The sequence below is a fragment of the Lygodium microphyllum genome, chromosome 13 (assembly GCF_053477565.2).
Source record: "Lygodium microphyllum isolate KBCC chromosome 13, Lygodium_microphyllum_v1.1.10, whole genome shotgun sequence".
NCBI lineage: Eukaryota > Viridiplantae > Streptophyta > Polypodiopsida > Schizaeales > Lygodiaceae > Lygodium > Lygodium microphyllum.
In genome coordinates, this window is record NC_141147.1 from 85552270 (window position 1) to 85563817 (window position 11548).

The following is an 11548-nucleotide window of genomic DNA, read 5'->3' on the forward strand; positions in this document are numbered from 1 at the left end:
CGTCGACTTCTTGTCCTTCGTATGCCGTCGCTTTGTTTGCAAGTCACCTTCTATATGCCTATCTGAGCTCGCCAATGCCGTCGACCTCTCGAAATCCCTCTGAGGTCACCCTCTGTGTAGCTGATATGACATCACTTGCTGCTCCTTTGATGGCCTGTGGTGGCTTTTTCCCTGACGGCACCTTCTTCAATGTAACGGAGTGTGCAGGATGCAGATGCTATTGTTGTGACAGAACGAGTGACGAAGGCGTGGACGAGGTTGGAAGGTGAAGTTAGGACATCGTCGAACTCTGAGGTGATATATGATGACGAGCTCAGACAACGTCGACGGTTAAAACAAAAACGATGGGGAGGAAGCATCAAAGGAGTGGGAGAGCCGAATAAAAGCTGAATGAAAAATGGAAGAGGCGGCTGCTACGGCTGACGAAGGCGTTCTGCTTGTGGATCTCCTTTCCTCGTTGGCTGACTATCTTCCTGTCATTCTGGACGAGCTCGCAGAGTATTACCTCAACAGAAGTGGCTTCCAGTGTCCTGATTCGAAAGTGACAAGATTGATTTCTGTAGCAACGCAGAAATTTATCAGCGAAATTGTGAATGACGCATTTCAGTTATGCAAACTAAAGCAAGCTGGATCTGCCAAAGAAAAACGAGATAAACAATCAAAGGAGAAGAGCTTTGTTTTGACAACTGAAGACTTGGCGTTAGCACTTCAATAGTATGGTGTCAATTTAAGCAGCAAGATTATTACGCAGAAAATACTGTGGAAGGGCAAACAGACTGTAAGCAATCTGAATCTTTGAATATAGACCTGCTGAAACTATTGTTGTACCCAGAAGACTTTACTTTCAGTTCAAAAGCACCTTCTTTATTCTAAGCATTGGGATGTATATCTGAAGATCATACAGCTACAGCTTGATAAGTTTAAAGGTCTGTAGGCAAACTCCTCAGAGACATGAGCTAATGTGGTAAAAACTCTTCCAGCAGGGTCTTGATTGTCACAGTCAACACTTGTAGCTAAACTGTCAATGCCTAGTTTATTGGGAAGCTATTCCATCATGCTTTTAAGGATCCAAATTTCAAATCAACTCTAATACATTCTTTGACGGTTGGAAAAGAACAACATATTCTTGATTCCTTACCATCACCCATAAGTCCCGATCTTTTCGAGGGAAAGTTGTAGAGACTAGAACAATGATGAAAGATGAAGAGTTAATGGATTTGCTATTTTCTTTCCTGGATTCGAAGAGGTCGCTCGAGTTTCTTCTTCTTGAACCTTGTATTTGCTATTGGCAGAAATAAAAACAGAGTCTTGACATTATTTTTTTTCATCTTGATTATTCACCTGTTCGATCTCTTATCCTGAAATTTATCAAGGTCTTCTGAAGACGCGACTTTGCTTTCACAAACCCTTCGACACCGTAACATTCCTCGGGAGTGCCGGGCGGAGTTTTCTAGGCATCCTTTCTGATGGACTGCTAAGATGTGTCCTGGATGATACCAAGGGACATGTTACACTAGTGCATTCGGATGTATGAGATCATTGAATCTTTTGGTGGTGCCAAATATTATGTGTCATTTATTAATGATTCTAGTATGTATGCATGGCTATATATCCTAAAGCACAAAAATGAGGTGCTTGATTTTTTCAAGGATTTCAAAACACATGTTGAAAATGAATTTAGGTGTTATATCTCATGCTTGAGATAGGATAGAGGTGGTGAATATGTTTCTTGGAAATTTGACAGATACTTGGGTAAGTATGGCATAAAAAGGTAGCTTACATGTATTTATATACAAAAGTAGAATGGTGTGGCAAAGAGAAAGAATTGGGTACTTATGGAAGCTACTAGGACCATGCTTGATGAAAAAAAAATGTAAATTGTTATTACACTCAAGCTATTGTTATTGTAGTTTATGTCTTGAATAGAACACCTATGGCTAGCATTCAAGATCTTACACAATATGAAAAATTGTATAGTCAGAACTTTTGTTAAGAGTGTTTTTCTTGGCTATGCACAAGATAGAAAAGCCTATAAGTGCTACAATCCATCTATTCGTGAGACAACGGTCAGCACGGATATAGTATTTGATGAGTTGACAATGGCATGGTGGTCAAAATGTAGTGGTTTTTGATGGACCAACTAGTCATACTCATGGTGAAAATTATCCTTCCATTAGTACTACAACAAGTGGAACTATAGGTGATGTGTCTTCTACTATTAGTCCTTGGATAGGATGGCTGTGTAGTCATGGTTCTACATCCACTGACATGAATATGTCAGTGAGGGGGAGATTAGATAAAGGCAAAGAGAAGATGTTTGATGATGTCACTAGCCCACTTACATCTGGATATGAGTCACTCAGAAATGATAGTCTTGATAGTGAATTGGGCATACCATCTATTATTTATGACACCTAGAGCAAGACAAAACAGGTATGTATCTCCTCATGAGAGGCAATCTCATAGTGAACTACAGTTAAGAAGGTTAGAAAGGGTCAGAAATCCTATTATTAGGCTGACTTACTGTGGGTATTTAGCAAGTCATTTTTATTATATGACTAATGTGATGGGTCACAAAGAGCCTAGGAAGCTCAATGAGGCAGTTGACGATAACAATTGGTATGTTGCCATGGATGAGGAATACTCAAAATTGGCTAAAAATGACTCATTGGATTTGATTAGTCTACTTGAAGGAAAAACACCCATTAGCTGTAAATGGGTTTTCAAAGTGAAATGCAAGGCAGATGGATCGTTAGAAAGATACAAAGCCCAACTAGTTGCTAAGGGTTATGCATAGTAGTATGGTTTGGGTTATGAGGAGATTTTCATTTTGGTCACTAAGATAAATACCATGAGAACTACACCCATTTACTCTAGGGTAAACTATCCTATAAATCTTCTACATTGATGCTTCTCAATGCACTTAAAGTTACATGCTGATAGTGGGCTAAACTAGGTGACAAACAAGAAGAGGTATCCAATTTTCAAGGATAGATAAACTACTTGACTATCTTTGGAGACAAAGATGTTAGGATATTTCCAGATAAGAATCAAAGAAGAAGACATTCCAAAGACTACCTTCAACACAATATACATTTGTTAAGAATTTATTGTGATGCCTTTTGGATTAATTAATACACATACAATCTTCAACAAGTTAATGCAATAAAATTTATGGCCCTACCTTGATGAATTTGTCCTCATCTTCTTTTATGACATATTGACCTACTCAAATTAGGACAAATACCATGAGTTGCAACTCTGATTCATCCTTGAAACAATGAGGAGACACAAACTCTATGCTAAGAAGAAGAAATATACCTTCTTCAAGGGGAAAATTGAATGTCGTATATTCATAGTGTTCAATGAAGGGATTGTAGTAGACTCTACCAAAGTCAAGGATGTGCAAGAATGGATACCCCCCAACAATGGTTAAGGAATTCTAAAGCTTTTTGGTCTTAAACAAGATGGTGCAGAGTCTTTATCAAGGACTGTCTTGATTGCTACACCCCTAACTGGTTTACTCAAGAAGAAAGTTGCTATCGTATGGAGTTTCACTGAAGAGTCTAGTTTTGATAAGCTTAAACAAATCTTAATCATAGCTCCTATCCTAAGACTCCCAAGAATTTGAAGTTGTGATCGATACAAGCTCTCTTATATTAGTTTGTGTACTCATGCAAGAAGGTCATTTGATAGCTTATTCTTCTATAAAATTGAAGACTCATGAGAAGAATATTGATTTGGAGCTACTTTCTATGATTCATGCTCTCAATTTTTGGAGACACTATTTACTTGGCAACAAACTCACTTTAGTCACTGAACACAAGAGTCTCAAATAGATCTTCACTCAACCAGATGTAAACATAAAGCATTGACAAAGGATAGAAGTCTTACAAGAATATGACTTTGAAATCAAGTATAGTCTAAGAAAGGAGATTTCCATTGCAAATGCCTTAAGCTGTAAAGAATTTCTCAATGTCCTCATCTTAGAGAAACTCTCTAAATTAATATCTTTAGTAGTTATGGTGTCCATGCCTAGTAATCTCATCATAGAAATGGCCAAAGAAGTAGCAAGTAAGGATCTAAAGTATCAACATATGATAAAAGAGATCCTATCTAAGAAGATACATTCTAAACACAAGCTCAAGTATATAAACTTATCCACAGAGAAAGGGCTTGTCTACTTCAAGAAAAGACTATACATACCATTGAGTCAAGAAATCCAAAAGAATATACTTTAGGAAGCCCATGATTTCCCATTCTTAGGACACATGGGATATACAAAGACTCTTAATGATGTAAGAAGAAGATACCACTAGGAAAAGCTCAAAGGAGATGTACTTAAATATATCACTCAATTTTTGAGTTGCCAAAGGGTAAAAGCTGAACTTGTCAAGATGTTGGGAAAACTCTCGAGGAGTCCACCTATAAGAAATCATCCATATAACATGCATTCAAAGAATATTAAGAAATACACTTTCTTTACACGCTATAAGGCCTTGAAATGACCCCTTTTACTTTATAAAATTACATATATTTTTAAATTTTAATTTTTAAAAAATTTGTAAATATAATCCTATAAATATTATTAAACATAATATTCTTTTCTTTGAACTCACATGGTATCTTATATGTTCTATAAGGTGGACCCCCCATGGGAGAGCTCAAACCACTTGATATCTCACAAATGAAATGGGAATTTATGAGCATGGATTTTGTAGCTGGATTAACCTCCATCTAAGGAGAATATAATTGATCCTAGTGATTCTTGATATACTAACTAAGATTGCTCATCTTAATTCAAAACCAACTATAAGGCTTCAAATATCACGAGGCTCTTTGTGCAGAATTATTTAGGCTTCATGGATTGCATCAGAGAATCCTCAGTGATCATGATTCTCTTTTCACTTTACACTTTTAAAATAGCTTTTTAAAGGCCATTGGTACCCAAGTTTGTTTTTGCATAGCTCATCATCCCTAAACTGATGGTCAAACTAAGTAGGTCAATCAAGTCATTGAGGACATACTTAGAGCTTACTGTTGTGGGGAACCTAAGTGGTAGATATAATATCTACCCTTGGTTGAATTTTCTTACAATGCATCCTATCATCAAAGCACTCAAATGACTCCATTTCAAGCATTTCATGGACAAGAATGTCTTATTCCATTGAACTTTTCTGACTCTACCCCAAATGTAGAAGCTTCTAAGAAGATGTGGAAAGAAATGAATGAATAGGTCAAGCAATACATCCAAGATGCCAAGGATTGGCAAAAAGCATATGCTAATCTAGGAAGGAAAGAATGGATCTTCAAGGAAGGAAACATGATTTTTGTTTGTTTCTTATGCTTGGGACAACTCATGAAACTAAACCAAAGATATTATGGCCATACAAGATTCTCAAGTGTTTGGGATTCAATGCTTACAAGTTGCAAATTCTTGAACATTTAAAAGTTCACAATTTATTTCATGTTAGCCTATTGAAAGGTTATGTAGCCAACCCTAATCATTTTCTTAATGATCAACAAGTTGTAACATCAAACCAATGAATCCTTGAGCTTCAACATGATAGAATACTTGTGATGTAAAAGAATGTAGCTTCCAAAACAAAACCCTTAGTGAATTCCGCATCTAGTGGAAAGAGTATCCTAAAGAGGATGCCACTTGGATTGATGAGGAAGCCCTATATAAGCGACATCCCATGTTTTCTTCGAGATGAGCACATCACAATTCCTCTAAGAAGAAAAGGATGTAACACTCCTTCCTCTCATGAACAGTGCCTAGTAGTTGGGGGGGGGGGGGGGGAGGGGGAGGGAGTTATTAAAGTTAAAGGTTTATTTTTTTAAAACATAATGAAAAGAAATAAATGGTGATAGTTCATCGCTATTCGCTAACATTGTCCTTGCAACATCGCGGACAAGGTCTTTCAGGTCATCCCCATCATGAGCAGCCTCATCCTCATCAGCATCTCCATCAGCCTCCTCCTCCTCCTCTGTATCAAGGCGGCCATTGAAGAGGCCGAAGAGTAGACATTTTTCCCTCTTCCTTTCATGTCTTCTACTGCTCTTGTTCTTTGTTCTTCTGTCACTTTTTGCTGTTGTTACCCCTTTTTTATGCTAGCCACAGAAACACTCGCCTTCACACTAACAATAAGGTTAAGCCCTAAGGTCAAAGCCCTAGCCCTTAAAGGACATTCAAACCAGCCCATTCACACCTTTTTCACACTTAAATCACATTCACATTGCAACATTTAATGTTTCATTCTTGACATCCAGTGATTAACCATTTTTCCATCAAGTGTCTTTAGACACTAGCATTGTGTGCCTTTCTCAATATCTGTCAAAGCACTTGTAAAAAGGGATTAGACACTGCCCGAGTATACTTGTGGTAAGACCTTCCCAGATTTGAAATGAGTTGTATGCACCATGCTCAAACAATCAATACCTGTATGAGCCCAAGCCAAACAAATCATGTATCCCAAAATCTATGTCACGTATGTCAAAAGAGGGCTTATTAAGTCAAAGCAATCATAAAAGCATGAAGCAAAAAAAAAAAGGCTCTGTGAAGAAGACTAGAGCACAAGATAATGAAGAACATGAAGATCAAGAAGAAGTCCAAGAAGATTGAAGACACCCAGAAGATTAAGAAAATCAAAGGCTGCCAAAGAAGCATGAAGAAGATAAAGAAATATCCGCTGCTGACAACATAGAATTTTCCATAGTGGATCTTCCTTAGTGGATTTTGTTTCCCATGGTGGATGTAACAAACCCTACCAAAAATGTAAATTTTCAAGCTTGACCTGACTAAGGCTGCCAAAGAGCTAGTCTCCTGGTCCATGTCCGCATGTAGGGGGGGCAAATGCCAACAAGTGTAGGAACTCATCATTTGAGGGGGGGTGTTGAGAATAGCAAATGATACTTGCCCATAAGTGGATTTGTATGAGAGATATGACAAAGATGTATGCTCTAGAAGCTCTAGGAAGAGATGTTGTCCAAAATCCCATAAGCACAGAGAAGAAAAGTGGTACTATCGAAAAAGCTATAATGGCATGTACTTGACACTCATTTCAAATGATGGTACAATCAATTTGAGTCACTCAAGATTGTGTTTATGAATCCAAGTTAATCTATCTTGGAACCTAATTCACTTGAGTTATAATTCCTCATTCTGATAATGTATTGTGTGTTTGACTTGTGTCCACCATAGCTGATCTAGTTCTAGGTTCGTGTTTCTCAACAGGTTTTGAATGCTCAAGTGAAGGAGAAGGAGCAAGGATTCAAGCAAGCACACAATTCGTAAGAAGCTCTCTTTCCTTAGATAGTGCTTGTGGAGGCATCAAGAGCAGGGTGGAGCAAAAATCTCAAATTGTTGTGAGATTCAATGAGCAAGAAAAATGTGTATTTTTGGCCATCTAAGATCATTTTAGATCCCATTTTAGCTCCTAAGGTTGTACATAATACTTTCAGGGAGTACTGTAATTTCAAATATATTGACTATTTTATGAATTTGTAGAACCATTTGCAGGCAAGGAAATTTACTCTATGGGAGATTTATATTCAGGATATGATTACTTCCAACTTGCATTAGAAAGCCAAGATATCACTACTATGAAGACACCACTTGGATTGGTTAGGATGTGTATGCTTCCATAAGGAGCAACCAATTCAGTGGCGCATATGATGAATGATATGCATAAATTTTCAAGGGAGTATATCCCTCAGTTGACCTTACCCTTTCTTGATGATGTGCCAATAATAAAAGGGTGTGATATCCATGAGAATAATGAAGAGATGAATGAGCAGGGATGTAGAAGGTTTGTGGCTAATCATATTGTTGAGTGTGACAGGATTTTGAGCCATCTTGAAGAAGTGCATTTGACATTGTCAGGAGAAAAGTTTGTTTTTGGAGTGGAGGAAGTATTAGTTGTTGGGAACATGTGTGGACCATAAGGAAGAAAGCCCTCACCACTAGTAAAGATTGATGCCATAAGCACGATGTGGGAGATATGTTCCAATGTATCTAAGGTAAGAAGATTTTTGGGTGCATTTGTCTTTTACTTGATATGGATTCTGCATATTTTGCTCATGTCACTGAAAGTTTATATTAGCTCTTGAGAAAAGGGCAAAAGTTTTGGTGGGGTAAACAGCATATGAAGGGAGTTTAGAAGTTAAAGAGCTTATTTATTTCAACCCCAACACTAAAGAGAGCAAATTATGAGAATGGGTAGCCTATTATTCTCACTGTGGATACAAGCCCAATTGGCATTGGTTGGGCAGTGGGTCAAGATGATGCTGATGGGAATAGGTATGCCATTCGGTTTGGAGCAAAGATCCTCAATGAATGGAAACGGTGATATTCTCAAGTCAAAAGAGAGCTTTGGGGTGTAGTGATAGCCCTTAAGTGTGATAGGGAGTATTTTATGGGAGCTCATGTAGTGGTAGAGACCGATTGCCTACCTCTATTGGGCATGATAGTAAATTGCTCAACTCCTTATATTACCATGCTACGGTGGATTGCATATATAAAGTCACTTAACCCTAAAAACCTAGCTACTATAGTAACTATACAATAAGAGTTAAAATAAATAAAGTGGTATATAGGAGAAATATTTGAATAGATTTGGAAATACTAGCAAGGATCTTTAGAAGATCATGAAGATAAGCTATAAGAGCTTATTAGGATTACTAGTCTTATAAAGGATAGAATATGTGAGTTAATTTCTCATAAGAATGGAAACTTACTTGTACTAGAGAGCATTGCTCTTAACTTGCAAGTTAAATCTTTAAAAGTTGATCTCGATAGGCTTTCTACAATGGTAACCCATATGAATTGCTACATAAATTTATTCTCAAGTCTATTGTTCACTTGACATGTAATCTCGATAAAACTTTTTAAAAGTGTCTTATGAAAAAAATATTCAATTTATCATACATTATCTCTCTCTTACATATTACAAAAATGAATTTTAATATTTTTTATCTCTCTCTCTCTCTCTCTCTCTCTCTCTCTCTCTCTCTCTCTCTCTCCCTCCCTCTCTCTCTCTCTCTCCCTTTCTCTCTCTCCATTGTTATTGTTCTAATACTTAAATAAACTAAAGGTGTTTTGCTATTATTTATGCTAAGATATATCAGAGAGTCATCTAATGAAAATATTCATTTTATTATACATTATCTTCACTTGTCTATTTAAAAATTATTTTTAAATATTTTTTAATTGTGTGTTTGTCTCCATTATTATTGATGTAATACTAATAAATTAGAAATATTTTTGTATTATTTATACTATATATTATTTATTTGTATATTAAAATTAATGTTACTATATTTTATTTACTTTTAATATCTAATTTTATTTTAATTTTTAAATATATTTTTAATATTAGATGTTTCATCTTTGCAATACTTTATTTAACATTAAATTTCTCTCTCAATATCTGTATTATTTATACTTGCATTGCCTTGTTGGCAAATGGCAGGTGGGCACTTCAAAGAGTAGCAATTCATGGAGGATAGAGAAAAATTGATACACTTTTCATCTAAACATCTATATTTCTTTGATATGCACCATCTTTTGACCCTTTATAAACCCCATCGGAGCTTGCATGACACTATATCCATACTGATCTCTTATAGGTTGTGTTATTTACTACAATTCCATTCTGATTCTTGCCATATGCCTAATTTAGCTCAATCAAGCCTTGTAATAGTTTAAATTTTTAGATTTATAGATTTTCTTATTTTTAGGAGCTATAACTCGCTATCAAAACTACCGTTGTAGAGTTGTGAGCAGTGATTTGCCTTTTTTTAATTTTAGATTTGTATTTTAGTATAGTCTTCTTTGATAAAACACTACAAAGCTTCAAGACCCGTTGTACGATTGCCACTATAGAGTTGCATATATCATTATGAAAATTGTAAGATTGTGGATAGCAAACTATCATTTGAAATCTAGACTTGTGTTCTAGTGTGAAAATGCTTATATTTGAGCATATTCTTCCTTGATAAAGCACTACAAAGCTTCAAAATCTGTAGAACTTCAAGAGTTGCAGAATGTTAGATTATGGGAGTAACATTGTTTTAGAGAATTTGGGAATCTCCCAAGTTCCACTCTCAAATTAGAAATAAAGATTTGACCATGTGGCTAAATCTTAATCTTTTTTTTGAAGATGGAACTTGGTATTATTATCTATATAGTATCTAAAAAAAGTTTCACATTTGAGGAAGGGGATAACAATTTGACCATGTGACCAAATATTGACCATCCTATAAATTCCCAAGCTTTTAATATATTTTTGAGTATTAAACATGGCCATGTGAGAATGTCTTTTCATTTCCAAAGAAACTTACAATTTTATTATCTTTATTGCTATAAATTCTTCAAATTCTCCACTATCTCTAGTAGCATATCTAGCTTTGATAATGACACTTGGCCTTTGCAACACATCAATTCCTCAAACACTAAAATTCACCTTTTCCTTTTCTCATTGATGAGAAACCTATGACATGTAACATACACCATCAACAATATAGAGCGAAATAACCTTTTTGTTGTCTATCTCATTGACAATAATGACTCAAACAAAATATTGCATTCACTTGCCATCTACAATAGGATAAAAGAAAAGAGAAGTTGAAAGCAAACCTTCCTTGTCATAGTTAGAGAATAGACGAATTGCACTAGTAGATTTTATTCCATGACTCCATCTTCACCACATTGCCATCAAGCTGCTTTGAATCCAACACAAAAGCCTAAATCACTTGCTGTAGATCTTTCTCTCCTCACACTAGTAGGTGAATTGGATAGTTGGCCTCAATCCAACCTTTTGATGGTTCAAATTTCTAGATTTCTAGATTTTCTTATTTTTAAAAGCTTAAAAAACGCCGTGGGATTATGAGCATTGTTGCACAGACTACATGGTTGTGGATACTGAACTATATTTTTTAATTTCAAATATTTATTTAGTGTGAAAAAGCATATATTAATTTTCCCTAATAAACAATACAAAGCTTCAAAACTCATTGTACAGTAGCGAGTATTGGTATGAAGATTGTAAGATTGCAACTAGCGAATTTGCATTTTGAATTTCGGACCTATATTCCAGCATGAAAAAGCATGTGCTTCAACATACTCTTCTATGATACACTACAAAGTTTTCAAGACTCGTAGAACTTGAGTTGTAAAATTTCAGATTATGCAAGTATTAAACTTGACCACGTGAGGAAGTCTTTCCATTCCCAAAGAAACCTACAATTTTATTACTTCTATTGCTATAAATTCTTCAATTTCTGAACTAACTTAAGTAGCATATTTAACCTTTGGCAATAGTGTATAGCCTTTGCAACACGCCAATCTCTCAAACACTAAAATCCCCATTTTCTTTTTCTCACCGATGGGAAACCTTGACATGTGACATATACCATCAATAACAAAAAATGAAACATCCTTCTTGCTATCTCTCTTGACAATAACAATACCTCACACAAAGTATTTTACTCATCATGTTTCCTATGGTAGGAGAAAAGAAAAGAGAAGCTTTAAAAAACCCTCCCT

At 35.8% G+C, this 11548-nt stretch overlaps 1 pseudogene; it reads left to right on the forward strand.

Annotated features, from left to right (window-relative positions):
• The first annotated feature begins 397 nt into the window (after positions 1-397).
• Positions 398-715, forward strand: LOC148026861 (transcription initiation factor TFIID subunit 10 pseudogene; annotated as a pseudogene).
• Positions 716-11548: the final 10833 nt, after the last annotated feature.